Source organism: Notamacropus eugenii, chromosome 4, assembly GCF_028372415.1.
Source record: "Notamacropus eugenii isolate mMacEug1 chromosome 4, mMacEug1.pri_v2, whole genome shotgun sequence".
Taxonomy (NCBI): Eukaryota; Metazoa; Chordata; class Mammalia; order Diprotodontia; family Macropodidae; genus Notamacropus; species Notamacropus eugenii.
Window position 1 is genome coordinate 367,696,432 of NC_092875.1, and position 21,945 is coordinate 367,718,376.

A 21,945-nucleotide genomic window follows, 5' to 3' on the forward strand; every position below is an offset into this window, starting at 1 on the left:
TTCATGTTCTTTAATGAAAGAAACTTAAAAACAGTTGTAATATAAATAGTTTAGATTACCTGATTATAGAATGCACTAATTTACATTTAAATTACATTTTGTCCAAAGTTGCAAAATATTACATCATTTGGAATCTTAGGCACTATGAAACATATATTGGGTTAAATGGAGGACGTATTTCTAATTTACAATAGATCAAAGGAAGCATTGGAAATAAGTCCAAAACAAACTATGAATGTATTTATACCATGTAGTAGAATCCTGTTTTTCCTTGGGTAGTTGACATCAATGAAGTATATATTGCAGAAGTCACAGACAATGCCCATACAAAACAAAATAAAATACATGATTTGAGGGAGCATCTATGATCTTGGGTTGCTAGGACCACAATCTTGGCTGAAAAGCAGAGCTAGTATGGAGTAGTTCATTGAGTGAAAGAATAAGAGATAGCAAGTACTAGGTTCAAATTTTCCCTCAGACACTTAGTTGCTGTATAATCACCGTGTCTCAATTTACTCTTCTTTAAAATAATGGGTTGGACTCAGTGGGCTCCATAAGTAATTTGGACTCAATGACCTTTTTGCTACTTCTAAATCTAACTTGATAATTCTATGATCTCTTAAAATACTTTGCATATTAAGTGTAAATTGTATTTGGGGCAGACAGGGCAATATTGAAATCAGATTTTGTGACACCAACATTTGTCAAAGCACTTAGTTTTATTTAACAATGTTGAAGCTTTCTTTGTGCAGAGAAGGACCCCAGTTACTGAATTAGATGCATTCTTATGTCAACACTATGACTTGGGAAATTTTAAGATACAACAACCATCATTATGTTATTAGCTATGTCTAAGTCATCAGATATTAAAGGAAAGAGGAGCTTCATTTTTTATATCAGCATATGCTTCTATCTCTGAAGGGAGAGAAATAAGGCATTGTATCCCTGATGGAGTTTAAAGGGAAAAGGGATTTGCTGAACCTAGTTTGATGCCCTCAAATATGTGGATATCATTAAATATAGATTCAACCACTTGCACTTTCACTGTTTGGTAAGTTATCCCTGATGAGTTGTTATGACCTATAAAGTTCTTAGTATGGAAATTGTTGTATCATGTTAAATATTTCTTGGAAGGCCCACTTGTACTCATGAAATGAGTACACACCTTAAGTCTAAATCAAATCCTTTTTTGAGGCTATTATAAAATATGATCATGTTTTCAATTGCTGAATGCCTTTGATTGAGCTATTGCTGAAGGAAGTTTCCCTCTGACTTATTTTTAAGTGTGTGATGCAAAAATGATTAACTTAAGAATCAAAATATCCCCTCAAATTCCAGTTGTTTGCTATCACAAAAAGAGCTGCTATAAATATTTTTTTACTTGTGGGTCCTTTCCCCATTTTTATGATCTCTTTGGGATACAGACCTAGAGTTGGTATTGATGGGATACAAACTCTGGGAAGCTCCTTGAACTCTTCTTGAATCTTACCACTTAATCTGACTTTTTCTACCCAGATCTGTTATCCTTAACCTAGTCTGATGCTCCATTGTCCTTTGCCTCCACATTGCCTTTGGCTGATTCCCATCCTTGATTACTTCCCACCCAAGCATTCCATTGTCTGATACAGACAAATCCAGCAGTTTCCCACCCTTGATTTCATCACTAGTTAATCCAATCCCATTAAGACTTCCTTAGACCCTTCTTTTCAGACTACTAGACCACCCTCAGATCCCTCCCATAATCTTTCTGTATGCAAATTCCATCTTGCCTCCCTGAATGCTCTCAGATTCAACCCAGCTCAGATTCAATCTAGTTGAGATGCTATCTAGCTGAGATTCTATCTGGCCACTTGTCAATATAAGTGTCACAAATGGTTAGGCTTCTTAAGAGTCAACCCAATATGGTGAAACTTTTGGGAATTGAAAAGAATTGACCCATTATAAACATGGGGACTGGAAGTCCCTTCCTTCATAAAGGAGGATCTAAGAGTAAGCCTCAAAAAATAAACAGAACAAACCAAGGCAAACAAAAAAAATCCAAAACACGAAGAGGTACCTGAAGCTTTCCCAATTCCCTAACACTGAGAGAATTGAAAGAACTGGGAATTCACTTCTGAACAGGACCTCTGTCCTTCTCGTCCATGCTTCAAAAAGCGTGCCTAGGTCCATGACCTCCAACATAACCACTGTTCCAAGAACCTGTATGAGACTGCCTCCTAGCTCTCTGACCTACAGGGATCTGAGAGGTTTTTCAAAACATCTCCAAAGTACTTGGAGAGAGAGAAGGGGATTAGTATAATGGGAGGTTTACATACCTTCCAGTCTTGACTGGAGAAGAATTTGAGATAAGCAGTATTTCCTGGTCAGGGAACCAAATAATGAGGTTAGGGATCCAAATGATAAGATCAGGGAATCATAATGTTCAGGTTTGGGTTACTCGGGACCCCAAAATACTGACATACCAGGTCCTGCCAAATGAATTTGGCTCAATCCTTCTTTCAGTCAAGGTAAAACAAAGTCTATTAAAGATTCCCCATATTGGGTTGACTCTTTAGAAGCCTAACCATTTGTGATGCTAATACAAGCAGGCCTTATAGAATCTCATCTAGATTGAATCTGAAGTGGATTAAATCTGGGCACCTTCATGAAGGCAAGATGGGATTTATATACATAAAGACTGTGGGAGGAATCTGAGTGTGATCTAGTAGTCCAGGAGGAGGGATCTAAGGATGATCTTGATGGGACTGGGATAACTAAGTGATATAATCAAGGGTGAAACCAGCTAGAGACAATTGGGAGATATCAGACAATGGTGTGGTTGGGTTGGAAGTAATCAAGGATGGGAATCAGCCAGAGGCAATCTGGATGGAGACAAAGGACAATGGAGGGCCAGGCTAGGCTAAGGGTAACAGATTTGGGTATGAAAAGCCAGATTAAGTGGGAAGATTCAAGGAGAGTTCAAGGAGCTTCCCACAATTTCCAAGTCTTTGTCACCACAAAAAGAGATGCTATAAATATTTTTGTACATGTATTAATTTTTCCCTTTTTTATGATCTCTTTGTGATATAGACCTAGTGGTGGTATTGTTGGATCAAAGGATATTCATAGTTTTATAGCCTTTTGGATATAGTTCCAGATTGCTCTCCAGAATGGTTGGATCAGTTCATGACTCCACCAACAATGAATTAGTGCTCCAATCTTAATGATATTAACCAATGGTTTTCCAATGTAGGTCAATCACTTAGGACCATTGTCTGCATGGAGTTTGACTCTCAATAATTGAATGAAAATGAAGTGAAAGGATTTCTAAGGACTGATGAATTTCATAGTTTTTTTAAGCTCCTTAGAAATCAATTCTTAGTGTTCATAATCTATGTCTATATGTGCAAATTAAGCCAGATAGACAAATAAATGAGCCAACATAGCTTTATAAAAAATTCCTAATAAAAAAAATTCAAGGTCTATTGGCTTACATTAAGAAAGAAATTAAAAAGACTATAAATCTATTAGGCCAATTCTATTTGTAATTTTTACTTAGTCATAGAATTACAGATTTACAACTTAAGGGGAAGTTAAAGGTCATCTAGTCTACCCTGCCTTGGTTTACATAGGAGGATACTGAAATAGAGAATTAAATGATTTGCCTAAGATCAAACCTTTAGTAATTAACCAAGCTGACATTCAAATCTAGATACTCTTGGTTTTGAATCCAGTGTTATTTAGGCATTTTATGCATCCTATAAGCATGCAAGACTTTATTTCTAAGATTAAAGCATTCAGGGAGAATTGGGCAAGTTTTGAATGCTATAAAGACTTGTGGTTTAATTCAGGTTAAAGTGTCAGGGTATGAGCAAGTTTCTTCACTGATAAAGACTGCAGTCTCTTTATTAAGATGGATGGATTTTGTGATTTGCCATCTTTAGCAAATTTCTGGGCAGGAACCTCTCAGAATTAAACTAGGTTGTTACTAGGTTGGTTCTGAGATCCTAGGATGCAGAGCTGGAAAAGGGATCATAGAAATTATTTTTCATCCTCAGATGACAGTCTGTATTCTGGGGACATATTCAAAGCTTTCCAGCTTGTGCACTTCACTGACCCCACTGTCAAATTAAGGATACTTCCATTGAACTCTGACTTTAGTGAAGGTGTTGAGACTCTGTTAATGTACAGAAATGCAGGGAAGTGGTATAATGTCATAAAATCATAGATTTGCAGCTAGAAATCATCCCAGACTTCTCTAGTTTCAGGTTCCACATTTCTAAAATGAGAGAGTGGGACTAATGGTAACTAATGGAAAACTAATAAAATACATATTTTATTAACTAATGGTAACTAATAAAATATACATTTTCCACATTCATCTTTCAGATAACCCAAAACATTTTACTTAGTTTTGTAAGCAAATACACACACACACACACACACACAAATTTATCATATCATTCCACCAGCCCCCACTCACTTTAACCAGCCTTTTCTTTATGAGAGTTGTAACATGTTTTGAATCATCATTCTCTACTATTTTTTCCTTTTGCAAATACCATTTGCCATGTGTGGGGTTAATGGCTTTACAAGCATGCTTTAGTTTGAACCTAATCATTTCTAAAAGCATCCTGAAGAAGAAAGGGATCAATCCTGGTATGTTATGTAAAATGCAAGAAAGTAAGCCATAACCTCAGTCTCCATGTGACTGTTGAATTAATCACTTTTAAATGAACTTAGTATTTTAAATCATATTAAAGTTGAGTACAATATATTTTATTAACTGTAGGAATTTAGATGCCTCTTCAGATGACATGAAGTAACTAAACCGATCAGTCTCCATTGACTTGTCATGCAAGTGTCAAGGATGGAGCTACAGAGATAGAATTCCCAGTTTCTTTTTCTCTATAACCAAAATTACTTCTCCTTTTACTTTATTCATATTGATTTTTGCTTTTTCCTTCCATACTCAAATGGCATATGAGCCAAGAAAATGTCATGATTCCCTTCTGGTTCTCTAGTTTGGATCATGTGGGATGGAGTGCCATAGATACTTGTGTGGGCTGTGATTTTTCTTATTCTTCTATATTTTTTAATTATGACTTTTTGGGATTATAGCCAGGCTAATAAAGGGGTACTGTTGAGCCCCCCAACCTACATAACTTATTACCAATTGCTCTATTTCCTAAACAACAGAGTCTTCCTTGCCTCCAATTGCCGTTACCTAGAAATCAAATAGTATTTGTCATCTAACAATTATTTTAGAAACTCAAAGAAATCTTAGAACTAATAGAAAGTGCTAATAATTGGAACTGTCTTCATAGCTAGAGAGAAATCTCTTCCCATCCCCTAATTCCTCTCCCTTCCATCTGTTTAGCATGTGTTTTTATTTTTCCAAAGATTTTTTTTTTGGGGATGCAAAAAAATCTTTCTGCGTTCTGGGATCCTTGACAGAGCTAACTGTTATGCCAGGTTGAAACTCGGCCACCCGTATTTGCTGACTTTAAGTCAGATTTACTGTCCAGCGGGGGCAACAGTGAGGTCACTCAGCTGAAACCTGGTTTTTAGTTTGCATCATTATATATCATGTCAACTTGAATTTAAAGTATTATTACTTTTAGTTGTTGGATTGCTAAGAGATTATTGTATGACTTATTTATTCTCTGAGGTAACTGGCATACTTTAAAGACAAATATTGAAATCCTCCCAATCGGTTATCAACTTTCAATGTTTGAAAAATTGTATTTACCATGCATTTTTCATTACTTGTGGATAAAGCACTTTCAGTATCTCAGATAAAAGGATTGCTTTCAGACTTGCCCACTAAAAATAATGGATACTTTTACGTCTTTAGAATGTATAAGATCATTGATACATATCTGGAAAGGACCTCAGAAGATAGATAGTCCAACCCTCTCATTTTATAGATAAGGAAACTGATGTCTTTCTGTGCTCAGAAGAGGTTAAATTTGCCCAAAAGTGTCTGGTGGAATTTGAATCCAGGCCATCTAATTCTAAATCCCTTGCTCTTTCTACTACATCACAATGGGATTTCTTTCCAATTGTAATATATATTTCTCTGATCAACATATGCTTTCTTTACATGAAAACCATGGGCTAAAACACAAAAGTTTAAAGGCAAAATTTATTTTTTAAATACAGAATTGGAGTAATAGATGGTTCTCAATTTTTCTTATTTATCCTTCTTGACCTTTCTGCATCATTTGACATAGTCAATCACTCTTCCTCTCACTATTCTCTCCTCTTTAGGATGGCATTGCTCTTTCCTGGTTCTCCTGATACCTGTCTGACCACTCCTGTCTGCTTTGCTGGATCTTCATCTTCTTTGTACCCATTAATTAGAGATGTGCCAAGGATCTGTCCTAGACCCTCTCCTGTTTTCCTCTATATTATTTAACTTAATACTCTCACCATTCCAATCAGTTCAATAGTATTTCTATGAAGATGATTCCCAGATCTGTATATCTAGCCCATTTCTCCCTTGAGTGCCAAGTACTCCTTTCAAACACTTTAAATTGCATGTCCCATAGTCATCTCAAACTCATCATGTCAAAAACAGCTTCTTAACTTTTCCCCAAAACTCTCTGCTTTTCTCAACTTTTCTTTTGCTTTGAAAGGGTACTACCATACTCCCAATCAATGTCTTACAACTTCAGTGTTATCCTTGATTCATCTCTCACATTTCCTTCAATCTCCCTTCCCTCCCCTCCCCCACTGTGGGCTCTTTGATCCAAGAAAGAGTACTTACTGTTGTTTATAAGCTCTATTCCAAATCCTAACTTTTTGCCTTTGTCTTGACTGCCTCTGTGCTGGAATTCTCTCCCTCCTCAGCTCTGAATACTGTCCCTCCATCAAGTTGCAACTCAAATCTCACATTGTATAGGAAGCCTTTTCAACACAAACCTTCCCCCACACTCCAGTTTCATAGTTATACATCTATTATCTCTCTCATTAGAACATAGATTCTTTGAAAGCAGAGATTATCTTTCTCCCTTGTTATTCCTACCACATTCACACAGTTTCTGATAATAAGCACGTAAATGTTTGTTGGCTAATGACTAACTGTTTCCTCCTTCTTACACTTTACTTGAAAACCAGTGAACATCTACTAGTTTGGGTTAATAAATCACTCCGTGAGAAATATCAAAGAGATTTTTCAATAGGAATAGCTAATGGGGAAGTTTAGTGAGCAGACAGAAGTGGGAAGGGTTTAACCAAGCCAACTAAGTGGTGCAGCAGATAGAGGGTTGGGTCTGGAGTTAGGAAGATCTGAATTCGAATTTTGCCTCAGACACTAGTTGTGTGACCCTGGGCAACTCATAACTTCTGTTTGCTCAGTTTCCTCATCTATAAAATGGGGGTGATAATAGCACCGACCTGCCAGGGTTTTTGTAAGGATCAAATGAGATAATAGTTATATATAAAGTGTTTCGCATGGTGCTTGCTACATAGTAAACACTTTATAAATGTTAACTACTGTTATTATTAAATAGAGACCCTGGAGGTCCAATCCTAGTTCTAGAATGGAATAATTTTATGTGTTTCTTTCTTGTTTCCAAAGCATAAAAAATGTGGATGAATAAATCAGCCTTTTTCAGGTTGCTGGCATGAAGATGATATCCTACTATGTTTTTCGTTGTAGTTAATTAATACTTGTTCAAATTTAATTAATGCTTTCATTCCTAATGTTCAGGGCAAAAGCATAGTTGTGAATATACTTAAGAAGTCTGAAAATCCGCCCCCCTCCTCACCCCTACCAGTAAATATGCCTGCTAGTGGTGGTATCAAGCCAATAAATGGAAAAGTAGCCATAATTTCCTAACATGAATGTCAATTTTACCAAGTGGCCACATGGTCACGCAGCTAGAGCTTCCCTGTCATCGTCAAAAGTGATGATATGTGAATGAAATGCAGGCATGGGGTTGTGGATGCCATGAATCCACATGTCACAGTTGCCATCCATCTGGTTTCTCCCTAATGGAGGTTGCCTGGATAAATTGGTGGATCATTGATCTTCTTTGTCCTTGAAGAGACAGCCAGAGACTGGCATCCAGTTTCATTATCCTATGTTAAGAACATAGGCCCTTTCTATTTCATGAAGGACTGAACGAGTGTTTTTTTTTTCTTTTGAATTTTGCTTAAAGACACTCGAATTCATTAAGAATTTTTTTAAAGGGTCAGTGATTTTTAGTCCAGCAAGCAACCACTACTGAAAATTATGCAATGCCTGGAAGGAATGAGGCAACAGTTAATATTGGCAAGACTAAAATATAGGATGAAGGAAAAGGAAAAAAGTGAAAGTGAATAAAAGTAAGGGGGAACAAGAAAGAGACAGAAAAGGCAAAGCAAAGCAAGGTGTATACATTACAGAGAATAATATTAGTTCAGTCAATTAAATGATTGCCTATGTGACTATGGTGACAGACTCTAACCTTGAATCTCTCGGGATCTGTTCCTTGCAAGGATTTTCAAGACAAATTTCAACATGGTGTAGACACAAAGGGGGAATCAAATGATTTTATTCTTTAGAAAAATCTGCTTCCTGTGTTCTTGATAGATTTATAACTTTCTCTTTAAGAAATAAGTCTAAACAAAAGAGGTCAAACAGCACCCATGTGAACACTGGAAAACTTGGGCTACTACAATCATAAAACATTTCTTTCACTCAATCTTTAGAAATCATGATTCAGCATATCCTGAGGTTGCACACTTCTCAGGTGTTTAAGGTACTTTTAGGCCTGGGATCAGGAATAAGGAGTGAAAATTTTCCCACTTAGGTAGAGAGAGGGAGGATTTTCTAAACTGCAGCATTAGGCATTAAAGAAATTATTACCTCCTACCAAATCAAAATGCTTTTCTTTGGAAAAGAGAAAAGAAAAACCAAAGGTAGTTATATGTAAAAATTCTTGGGCTTGAACAGACCAGACTGCTCAGACTGCTAAAGAACTGATATTTCCCTATTTGGGGGAGGAGGACAGGGTAGTTAGCTAGATGATATTTATCCCTTAGCCTTGAACTCTGGGATTAAACCCTCCAAATATGCAGTCTGCTTTCTTCACAGCAATTTAAATAATATTATTTAAAGGACACTGACAAGACTCCCTGCCCCCACCCCCAAAATCTTCTAACACCGTTTAGAATATTTCACTAGTCATACTTACAACAATTGGACATATATTTGAATTTTATAAATCCTTATAAGAATATATTATTGCTAGAAAGTTCTATAGGAGTTGAAAAGGCTATCAATTATGCACACTTTAATGGCAGTTATTTAATTAGCCTTACTTCATCCTAACATCCAACAGGGAGAGCCACCTTGAGGGAACAGGAGTTCTCACTGAAAAGTCATTTTAAAATGACTTTGGGGGAGGGTGGGTTTGAGCAGAGTGCTTGGTGGGGAGGAGAAGAAAGAAGGAGACTGACTTCTCAGCAGGCAGCAGGAGAACCTTAGGTGGAGGACAGGGGACCTGAGACATCAAAAGTTGAGAACAGGATATAGAAATGGAAATGGAAAGGAGCCAAAGGAAAACTACGCCTGCTTCAGAATCCTGCCTCCAGCCAGGACTACTTAAGAGCCTTTCTATTTATTCGAAAAGGAAAAAATGAGAGCAGATGCAAAGTTGGCTGGCTGGTTCAAATATAAAATTCGGATAAGCAATTAAAAATAGTGACCCATATACCATGCTGTGTTGTCTCTGGATCCTATTCAAGGGTAGGTGGTAAAAATCAATTCACTTTATATGACTAGTGCCCTAACAAACATTTGAAACTGTAGATATTTTTAAATGAGGTTTGACTGATTGAAGGTTAATTAGCGATATTGACATCCAGATGGTGAAAGTTTGCTAACCATCTTGTTCCCTTATGTGTCCTTTCATCTCTTCTCCACCCCCATCTCACCAGGCTCTTTTTTCTTTCTTTCTCTTTCTCCAAAATAAATGAACATCTCTTATATTCTGCTAAGTGAGAGACTTCTCTGCCAGACTCTCCTTGTCTAAGTAAAGATTTAGAGTTTTTTAATCTGCCTTTTTAAAAGAAAAATCTGTGGGATATGAAAAGGCATAATATGTACTGAGGAGGAAAACTAACATTGTTTTTGTTTGGGTAACTATTGTTTGGATAACTATTAAATGTCTTTTCTCTATTATTTGTTTTCTGAGTTGTTAACCTGCTCCTTTTTAGTTTGTACTATATATATGAAATTTCTTTGTATCTATACTGACATCTCTACAGAGCTCCCATACAAGGAATATGTATACATTGTATAACATTCATGGATATTCTCAAGGATTGGAACGTGGAAATACATACTGTTCAGGGAATTTTGTTTTTGCTTTGAACCAAGGTTTTGGATATTTAATATAACACCTGGAACTCACACTACAAATTTTTGGCACCTAATAATGTAAAGTAACAGTATAATGAATAAGATACTGGATTTGGAATCAGAAGACTTGAAATCAGAAGAGTGCTGGTAAAATTTTTATAACTGATTGTCTGAGAAAAAAAGTATCTATTACATACTTTTAAGTTTAATATGTATTATTAACATTTTCTCCATCACTTTCCTAAATCTTGATAATCAGTAACCCAATACATCAAATCCTGATTCGTAGGTTTTGCCAGTTTTTCAGGAGTCAGCGCTAAGCCTAAACATTTCATAATTGTTCCAGATCTGCTTCAAGCTGACTCCAGCACACCTCTACCTGAATCCAAATTGTGCTTCTGATACTTGTAGTTGTATGATGTAGGAAAGTTTCCTATTTCCTTTGTATTTCAGTTTATTCATCTTTAAAAAGAGAAAGATAATAATGTTTGGATTAGCATTATATCAAGGTAGTTGTGAGGAAAGTACTTTGTAAACCTTAAAGTGCTATAAACAGGTGAACTATTATTAGCAGATTTTAGACATTTTCTTTCTCATGGCAGTAAGAGAGTGTCATTTCAGGTTCTTTTGGATTAGAATGACAGCTGATCTATTTTGGTAGGCCACCTCTTTAATTGCTCACTGAAGCAAAGACATGTGCTGAGAGGTCCTGGGGGTCAAGAATTTGGTAGGGTATTTCCAAAATAAACAACTAAAAAGGTTGAAAGTCTATCTGTCCAAATCATGAGGATGGGGAACAGAGAGCAGCAAGCTCTTTTTTTGGGTGGGGATGGAGAACATGTTTTATACATGTGTCTTATTTCAGCGCGTATTGTTGAAATGTCAATTAACCACATTTAAACTCACTACCTGCTGAATAGAAAACAGAGGCCAGTGCTGAGCTTCTGTCTCTAGCAGTGAAGGGAGAGCCAGGGATGTTTGAGAAATTAACAAGAGATAGGAGTAAAGAATATATGCTATTGTGGCTCAGGGCTTTTAACTGTAAAATCAAGGAACCTCAAGGAGTTCTAGGAATTTCAAGAAGTACAAGTCTAAAAACAAATGCACTTTCAGGGCAGACGAGCTATATGGAATGTCTCCTTCCTAGATTGTCTCCCCGATACTCTGTCCACTCTTGGAATATTTTCCCTCCTCGTCTGCGCCTCCTACCTTCTCTGGCTTCCTCCAAGTCCCAGTTAAAATACATTCTACAGGAAGCCTACTCTCCTACTCCTTTAATTCTAGTACTTTTCCTCTATTGGTTATTTCCAATTTATTCTGTATATAGTCTGATTTTAAATAGTTGTTTGCATGTGATCTCTCCCACTAGACTGTGAGTTCCTTTGTATCCCCAGCATTTAATACATAGTAGGCACTTAAGAAATGTTTATTGACTGAATTGAGTCCTTTCTTTTAACATCTGTACACAAAAAGATACCTTTTCCTACATTAATATTTCTGCAATGCATCTGTTTGTGAAATGCCATTCACCCTTAGGTTTTTATTTATTTTTTTTTTAATTTTTATTCATTCATTTATTTATTTATTTTTTGCCATCACTATCACTGCCAGTATAATCATCATCACCGTCATCAAAAACAAAACAGAAAGTTAAGTGCTTACTAAAATACTGGGAGAAGAATTGAGAGAGGTTTGTAAAGTGCTTAACACAGGGCCTGGCTCAGAGTAGGCATTATATAAAATACATATTCCTCTCACTTTTTGAGCATATTTTTGACAAAGAACCCATTTATCCAAACCTAACTTTAATTATAGGGTTTGTTTTCCTTCAAATTCATGTATTTATTATTATTATTTATAATTAACAAACATTCAATTATACTACACAATAAGAAATAATGAGAAGAATGTATACAATTCTTTCTCTATAGAAGCCATCTCATAGCAGAATTGCATCTTCAGAAAGTGATTTGAGAAGCTCTTTGCTTGTACTTAGTCTAGTTCCCATAACAGCCAGGCTCTCCAAACATATACTTTCTGTTCATGAAGTTGTCAACATTAGGAAGAAAAAGCTTTCAATAAAATGAAATAAGATGGATTAACTTTTCAGTAAAATAAAAATTAAGGAGGTTTAACACATGCTGATTTTTAAAAGCTATTGAAAATCAAATATCATTTAAAGGAAAGAGACCATAAATGACATTGACAAAAATATAATATTTCCATCTAGAAATTAAATCATTGTGAATTATTTGCTATAATAAAGAAACAAAAGGAATCCTGGTTGACAAACACTTGTCTTACATGCCAAATGGAGAAATATTGCTGTCAAAGACAACACTGTATTAGAATATAAGCTCATCAGTAAAAGGAAGGAAGGAAAAATAATGGACAGTTATGAGCAGGTTCATCACATAAAGATATGGAGGGTTGTTTTGTCATTTCAGTCATGTTTGATTCTTTGTTATCTCTTTTTGGAGTTTTCTTGGCAAAGATACTGAAGGGCTTTGCCACTTTCGCCTTCAGCTCATTTTACAGATGAGGAAACTTAGGCAAACAGAGTTAAATGACTTTCCCATGATCACACGCTAGTAACTATCAGAAGCTGGATTTGAACTTGGGTCTTCATGACTCCAGGCCCAGCATTCTCTCCACTGTGCCACATACCTGACTAATGGAGGATAAAACCAGGTTAAAAAAATGCTTGGTAAGATGACCAACCAAGTAAAGACCTCCCAAGAGTACTTAAGGATAAAAAAAAAAAAGCCCACAAATAGTTGGATAATGGGGGTGAGGGGGAAATTTGCAAAAATTATTGTAACCTGTTTTCTAAGGATAGTGAAATCACTACAATTGGATTTCACAGTCCTTAAGAGCCTTCCAAGAGGAAAAGAAATGACACTAAAGAGAACAAGGGCAGAAAAAAGCAGCTAGATTGGATCAGGTATATATAGAGAGGAGATCCATGGGATAAAATTGCTGCATGGGATAAATTTGTGAAGACATGGAGGGACTAGTGTACAAGGGTTTTTAAAGGAAAAGAAGATTCCAATAGTGTTGGTAGGAGTGAATCTTGGACTTTATAAATAAAGAAAAGAAATGAAAACATCAACAATTACCAACACATATGTCTATTCTCCAGTCTCTGCAATACCTTTATAAGGGTCCTCCATATATGAGTTGAGGGTATCCTTGATGAAGGCATAAGCAGGCTTTCACAAATGATATTCAACAACGGACCACACCTTTGCTATCTGGTGAGGCACTTGGTAATGACACTATATGAACTGAATTAAGTCCAGGATATTGCAGAGTCTTATGAAAGAGATCTGAAATTATTAGAAAAATAAAGTTTAGTTTGACTGTCTTCACAGGAAAAACCAAATGTATGAATCATGTCTATCGCCTTGATTTCAATGTGCATCTGATTGGACACCCATAGGCCTTATCCAACAATATGTATATCTAGTACAGACCATACATTAAGACAAGGTACTGGGTCCAGATTCAGAAAGGAGGAAGAAAGCAGGCTGGGTTGCTTTTGGGAAATGGCAAAGCACTTTTACTAATCTGAGCATCCATTAATAGCAAAGGCCATAGAATCGTGGAGCAGTATTGCTATGTAGCAATAAGACCTAAAACACTACTTCATCCTAAGAATGAGCACTACACAGAAGAAAATGGAAAGTTACATAGAGGGTTGAATGAAGCTAATAAAAAATTAGGAACTCCAGATAAGATTAAGAGTAAAGAATGTCATCAAAGAATTACATGAAAGGAAGAAGATAGGCTTATCGCATGGTTTGAGTGAGAAAAGAAAAGTGGAAGGCCAGAATTTCCATGAGCACATTCCCAATGTTGAAGAAAAATGAAGAAACCCCCTGCTCTGTAGGGTCAACCCTCTGTGGTGGACTTATATATACATATATATGTGTGCGTGTGTGTGCGTGTGTCTATATACATACAGACACATGCAGACACATCTATGCATAGATGCATGCACATACACACAGCTGACTTGGTATATATTTGTTTCCATATTTCCTCCCCCATTAGATTATAAACTCCTTGAGGGAAGGGACTGTTTTTTGTCTCCTTTTATATATTTATTTATATGTTAATTAAGAGATTGAAATCTGTTTGAGTATTTGACAAACTCAGTCTAAATTAGTGAGAATTTCATTTTGCCTCAGTTCTGGATCTAAAGAAAAAATTTATTAATACAGTGATGTTCATCTCTCCTACATTTCAGAAATCTTAGGTGGCAGCAAATATAAGCAACTCATATTGATAGAGGGAATTTCCGTATCTGGGAGTTCCCTGTATCAATAAAATCACAGGTCTAGTCACTCTCCTTATCGCTATAGAAACAGAAATTTACCCTAGTTTGCAGAAAAATGTAGCTGACTTCATAGTTTATATAGTTCGAGTTTCAGTCCATCAATTGCGTGTCTGTTGTATGAGGAGGCAGTTTACCAAAGTTTGCAGAGATTCTTCTGTAAAAGTGTGTTGGTTACGGTGATTCATGAAAGTACAGGGAGGTTGAAATTTTGATTGGCCCAAGTATAACTACATGAATGGAATCATGAAAGCTAAAAGTTCTGGTAATTTTGAGTTACTGTAGGTATGTGACAGTGGACAAACTTTTTTTTCTCTAAAAGATGATTCTGCCATTCAAACATTTCACTAGTTCGGATGGCCATCCTCAGACCCATTAGTACGTATTAGTCAGTTTTCCTGTTGATCCTCTTTCTCGCAGTATCAGAAAAGTAGGTGAGTATTTCTTAGACTGACATGGTTATCAATACAAAAGTAGTATGTTGGGAGACAAGAATAGACATTTATTTACAACTGTATAAAAATAGTATAGGCCAATCAGTTTCTTTTTCAAGATCCTAAATTTAACCAGCTGTAATTCTTTTTAAAAAAAATAGTACTTTATTCAACTTCTTGAAACGAAGTATTTGCCTCTTAATAGGAAATCTGCATTTCATTGTAAAGACAGAACACAGTGTTCTCAATTTAGTTAGTCTCTGGAGGAGAAGGTCCTGTTTTGTATGGTATGCTTAGTCTATAGGATTGACCCAGATGCCAGTAAATTGAATGCAGCCCTAGATGACTGTAGGCAAATGTTAACTAACAGAACATGGAGAGGGCAACCTTCCCTCAGCCTTCCCAAGGACAATATCACCATGAGTATGGCCACTATTTAGCTCTGAAACATGGAAGTCATCTTTTTCAACCCATGTACAGTCTATATCCTTACCTCTAGGTAACTTTCTACTGACACTGAATATTTCTCACTTTCTACCGTATCATATTTAGTTTCTTCAGTACATGGTAGTTTAAGATTATCTTCTTCCAGCAAACATTCTTTGTCCAATTCTATTACGTCAAGTCAGCAAGAATGTATTAGGTACTTACAATACAAGTTTTTATTTAGTGCCTTTTATATGTCAGGGTCTGATGTTAGGCAAATAAAAAAAAATGAAATGTACCCTCAAGGACCTTACATTCTACTGATGGGAACCCTGAATTAGTAGTGCTCCTTCTTTAAAACCCCGAAACAATTTAGACACCAAAGTTACCTCTTCAACTCAATTTACATTGATTTCACATTCTTTTGTTTGATGAATCTTTTAAGAACAATCACCACTTTCTACACGTTAATCTAAATAATACTTCAGAAGGAATGTAGTATGGTAGATAGGTAGATAGACTTGAAATTAGGAAAATCTGGGTTCATTTCTGCCTCAGGTAATTCCTAGTTGTGTGATCCTTAGAAAGTCATGCAATCTTTCCATGCCTTAGCTTCCTCCTCTATGAAATAAATGAGAGTGATAATACCAGCCATCTCATTAAGTTGTTCACAATATATGTAAAAGTTAAATTAATGTATGTAAAGCCCTTTGAAAACTATGTAGTGCTATGACACCTTAGTGATTATTATTCCTTGATGTGTCAAATATACTAGTATGACCCTTTGCACCTTTAATCCTTAAATGTACTTTACATAACATTTGACAATTTGATTTCTGATTCTCTATCCGTAGAACATTTGTGTTCAGTTAATCTGCTAGAAGTGATGATGAATTGACCCTGATCTTTTACACTCTTTCTCTCAGTCCTTCTTGTAAGCAGGGGCATGCATTGGCGAGATGGCTGACTGGTAGAGTTATTTGTCTAATCCCTAACGGTGAAACAGAGCAAAGCAAGCTGGCCCACACAGAGACTGCACCTTTGACCTCAACTTCATTAGTACTATGTGCTAACCAACTGAGCTAACCATTTTGAAAGAGAGCTGTTAGTAAGGAACATGAATGCCAAGATATTTTGGCACCATGTGTATACCATCTAAATAATTATTTACAGTCTGAATACCATATTATAAAGCCTCTTGGAGGAGACACTAAACTCCTGTTTCAGGGCTCAGAGTCCATGAGAATAGAATGAGTGAAGGGGGAAAAATCAGAAGGGGCAATTGATTTAATTAGTTACTGGTAAAACAGATTAGTTACTGAAGGACAAATGATGAGAATGGCACATTTTTCTTTCAGATGGCAACTACGCAAGATATTGGTATAATTGGAACCTGATCAAAGGTACTAAAATTTCATAAGCAATTGAATATTTATAGTTAGATTAATATCAGGTATTAGGGAAATGTTTAGCTACTATTATACCAGAGGCAGCTGTGTTCAAATATTTTACATAGGAAATTTAACTCATGGAAGTCAATATGAAAAATTAGTGAGTTTGTAGCTTGAGTTTTTTAGGGGGAGAAGAAAAGGTTATTCTAGTATAGATGTGAAGAATTCATGCATTAGGCTAGTGATTGCCATCGAAGATCCATTCCAGCTCTTAGAATTTTAGATTCAAATAATCAACTTTTGGATCATTTTATCTGAATTTTAATGCAGTACCGAGAAGCTGCAAAGGAGAACTATAAAGTTGGTGGGAAATAGTTGTAACAGAGCAGTAGGTGCTGAAATACGAGGAAAAATTGCTTGGCAAGCTGCACATCAAATAAACTGATCACTCCAGTGTGCACTCGAAGTTTTCAGAAAAAAAATGATTTCTTCCTTATCCTACTTGGTTAGATCTGCTCAGATCACGGCTACTGCACAGCTGCATCCTCTTTAAGCTCTCCCTCATGAAACTCTGACTGATGGCCTGGCACAGCGTAATTTTCTCAGGCTGCTCCAGGGAGATTGTCTAACCTGAGGCTGGTTAACAAATATTCTATACTGTGTTAACCATAGCTTTTCTTCTTTTAAAAAACAAACAAAAAAAGGGTTTTCTGAATTACATTTGAAATGTTTATTAAAATAATTTTAAAAGGAAAAACTTGGTATTAATTTTCCTACAAATACCCCAATTAAGAGGAGATGGTTGTTTTCTTAATAGGACTCAAATACTAGGAAATTTAATCATTTTAAGTAGAATTTTTTCTTTAAGAAAATAATTGGTACAAGGTAATGTTCACTTCATTTTTTAAACAATAGAATATTCAGGATGAAGAATGTTTTGTTCTTTTTTTAAACTATAATATTCAGTCAGATGGATGAGAGTAGTACTTGTCTATCAATGCATATATCTTGGACAGATATGGAAGATGCATAATGACCTTTACCAAGAACTGAATATTACAAAGAAGGAGACTGCATTGCCTTTGGGAAATTATGCTGTATTGTTAATGACACCAAGTTTCTTCTAGAAATAAAGGCCCATTTTTTTTATTATCAGCATCCTTCCAGATATGCTTAATGGCTGTGAGACATAGAATACCAGTCTCTGAAGAATTCAATTTAATTTGCCAAAAGGCTAAGGGGAGATGCCTGGTGGGTATAAGTGAAGTATTTTTAGTGAAGAATTGGGCACAAGAAATTCCTTAATGGATGTAATAAGGAAGCTTTGTGACTGGAAAATGAGGCGGATCAATCATGTGCTAACACCGATGAATAACTCATGTGCATCAGAGGTATCGGAGAAGTGTCAAGGGATCAAGGAGAAGGCCCCTAGCATGGTGTCTAAATCTCTTGTGCAAAATTTACAGGAAGGATATGGAGTTGCAAAGGATGAGAAGTTGTGGCTGGATTGTGATAGATACCATTGGAAAATGAATCATCATTGATAAGATCATAGATCCATTGAAGCTTCAAAGTATATTCATGATGAAAAGAGGAAAGTTAAGGGAAAGAGAGCCACAGATGGTAGAAAACTGGCTGGCAAAATTCAAACACAAGTGTAGAAGGGCCCCATTCTTCTGACACCTCAAGGGGTTAGAGAAGACAGGATTTGCAGAAGGGAGTTTGCTGCCACATGGAAAGAAAAAGCAGATGAAGAGTTCAGAATGAATGCAGAAAAATTATTGCTTGGAGTTAGAAAAATATAGAATGCCAATGCAAATAGTAGTGAGCATCCAGAAGGGGTTCATTCTTTGAACTGTGATACTTGTTTGACTCTTTCCTTGAACTGTTCACCATTCCAGTTCTTCTCTCATTTTCTCCATTACAGGAGAAACTAAAGAGTTATTCCATCTCTCCCTCTGAAACAATAGTTAAATAGCTGATTTTATATTACCTACTTCTCATTTGAGAAATAACTCCAACTTTTATTTACTAGGTAAACTCTTCACTCCAACACATTCAGTCTATGTTTACTCTTTCAAATTAATTTTGTCAAGTTATTTAAGCTAACCTGGCCTTGTTAAATTCCACTGGATCCCTAGTGCTTCCAGGATCAAGTAGCTTGGTTTTTTAGTTTGGCTTTTAAAGCCATTTATAATCTGGTCCCTTCCTACTTTTCTAGACTTCTTACACCTTACTCTCCTTCACAGACTCCCTTGGTGATCGAGGACTGGCCTCCTTTCTTCTTCTCACAGAAAGTACTCTGTATCACAACTTGGGGCATTTTTTTACTTGCTGTCCCCATGCTTAGAACTTTCTCCGTTGTCTACTCTGTCTCCTAGCTTCCTTGAAATATCAACTAAATCCCTACTATATTGAAGAAGCCTTTCCTGATTCCCCCTTAATTCTATACCTTCCCCTTGTTCCAATTTACCTTGTTCCTAAGGGGAGCTAAGTAGATCAGTGGATAGAGTGCCAAGAAAACTGTGTGTGTGTGTGTGTCTGTGTATGTATGTATGTATGTATGTATGTGTATGTGTGTGTGTATTGTAATACATGCACTAAAAAAGTGACTATGATCATTATAAATGTCAATATATTTGTGTTTGTCCTTCGTTGCCAAAGAAGACCATGCCATCAGAGAAATAATGACATGACTTGCACTTGACTTTGTTTTGAGTGAGAAAGGGCTATGCAGGTCGCCAGCCTCACTTCTCCTCCACAGCCACCTGAATCCAGTGATGAGATATTCATCAGGATGACTGGAGATGACCCAGGATAAGGAAATTGGGGTTAAGTGACTTGCCCAAGGTCACACAGCTAGTGAGTGTCAAGTGTCTGAGGTGAGATTTGAACTCAGGTCCTCCTGACTGCTGCACTGGCACTCTATCCACTGCACCACCTAGCTGCCTCCCTTACAGTCAAGAAAACTAAATCTGCCTTTAAACACTTACTGGTTGTGTAACCATGGGCAAGTCACTTGACTTTGTTTGCCTCAGTTTTCCATCTGTAAAATGAGCTGCAGAAAGAAATGGTGCCTCACTCCAGTATTTTTGCCAAGAAAACTCCAAATGGAGTCACAAAGAGTCAGACAGGATTGACAAAACAGCCGAACTATATCAATGTCTTACTTGTGCCTAGTTATACATGCTGTCACACCATTAGATTGGGAGTTCCTTGAGAGCAGGGACTTGAGTTGTTGTTTTTCTGGTTTTTTTTTTTTTTATCTTGCTTTTCTTTGATTTCTAGAGATTAGTTATCTCAGTCCGTGAGACATAGTAGGTGCTTAATAAATATTTCTTGATGTGATTTTAACTTGAGTATTGAATCAGAAATGACTTTCTTCACAAAAACTTAAGTTTTTTTAGTTTTTCATGCTCCCTTCCTCACCCACTCATCTCCTGCTCTCAGAATACCTAGAACTTTAGATGTCTTGGACATTTTCTTTTAAAAAATGTTTTAAGTTGGATATTATATTATTTTTCAAGTTAGTTGGGAAACACTTCTTTTTTTAAAACAAGTTCTCAGCACCTGAAATATATTAAATACAATTAAGACGTCAGTAAACAGTTCAATAACTGAACCTCATAGTTCTTAATGGATTTTCTCTTCCTTAGAGAAGTTAAATAGAAACAAAGATTCAAGTCCCTGCATTTTAGAACTGGTACTTTAGCCATTACCTCATCAAATTTCATTCTTTAGATGACAAACTCAAGGTCTAGGGAAAAAGTGACTTGCTTAAGGTCGCACATTAGTTAGCAATTAAAATAGGATTAAAACTCACTTCCCACCTCAGCCCAGTGCTTTTTTCTACCAGGGTAATGATTTCACTACCCTGGAGGTACCTCAGCTCGGCATTCTCTCCCCTACCTTACTAGGGAAACATCAGACAGTTATTTCCCTTAAAAAGAATGACTATAATATGGATAAGTAACCAGGAAAATATTTTTTTTTCATTTTTAATGATATTGATTGTAATGGTATTAATTAAAAAAACACTCTCCCTGTAGGCCTTCTGGATAGACAAGGGGATTTTGTTGCACAGAATTGTGGCAATGGGACTTTGGTTGTATCTAAGGAAAATGTATTTCTTTAGCAAATTAACTATATAAAAATGGAAATATATTCTACTCAAGAATTTAAAAGATTTTTAAAAGTACTAGTCCCGTAGTCAAAAACTGTGCTTTTTAAGTCCCATTTATGATACATTAATAATTTGACCCTGGGCAAATCATTTCATCTCCCTCAATCTCAGTTTTCTCCTTGGAAAAATGATTATAATAAAATTAATACTTGGGGATTTTGTTAGGAAAACAATCTGCAATCTTAGAAAGGTTAATATAAGTAATCATTTGTAATACATGCACTAAAAAGTGACTATGATCATTATAAATGTCAATATATTTGTTAATGTACTTTCAATGAATTGATAAAATATAACTTTCTGTTTCATTACTGTCGTCAGTGATTCTGCATAGACTTGAACAAAATAAAAATTAATTTTAACGGTTTGTTTATTTAAAATAATATTTTTATTCCAGCTTTTCTTAAATTTTTTTTGCCAATTAAGGAAAATTCATAGTTTTTCCTTTGAAAACTTTGAAGATTTATAAGTATCAATTCTGTGGTACAAAAAGGACTCAAGAAAGTAACAGAAAACAATCAGACAGAGATATATGGTAGAGTTTAGGAAGGAGAGTAGAAGTAAGAAAGAGAAAGCGGAAGGAAAATTAAAAGAAGAGAAATGGAATGGAATGTAAAGGAACTTTAAAAAGGAATTAGAGACACAAGAGGTAGAAGACAAGATGAGAGAAAAATATAAAAGAATGATGAAGGATGAGAAAAAGGAATAAGGGAAATTGAACCAGAACATTACAACATAGGCTTTCATTGATTAAATTTAAGCATTATACATTAGTTTTTTATGGATCTTTTAGATTTGAATTTTCCCTAAAACAAAGGTGAACAAGGATGGTGAGTTCA

At 35.9% G+C, this 21,945-nt stretch overlaps 1 protein-coding gene across 4 annotated transcripts in view; it reads left to right on the forward strand.

Annotated features, from left to right (window-relative positions):
• FBXL7 (F-box and leucine rich repeat protein 7) overlaps positions 1 to 21,945 on the forward strand; it is a 499,606-nt gene that overhangs the window by 124,778 nt on the left and 352,883 nt on the right. The window contains exon 1 of one of the 4 annotated variants that reach the window (XM_072605458.1): positions 16,894 to 16,935. The exons of the other annotated variants lie outside the window; for them this stretch is intronic. The gene's annotated coding sequence lies outside the window, so the exon portion shown is untranslated. Of the gene's footprint in view, positions 1 to 16,893; positions 16,936 to 21,945 lie in introns of those variants that run through there. 4 annotated transcript variants of the gene reach the window in all.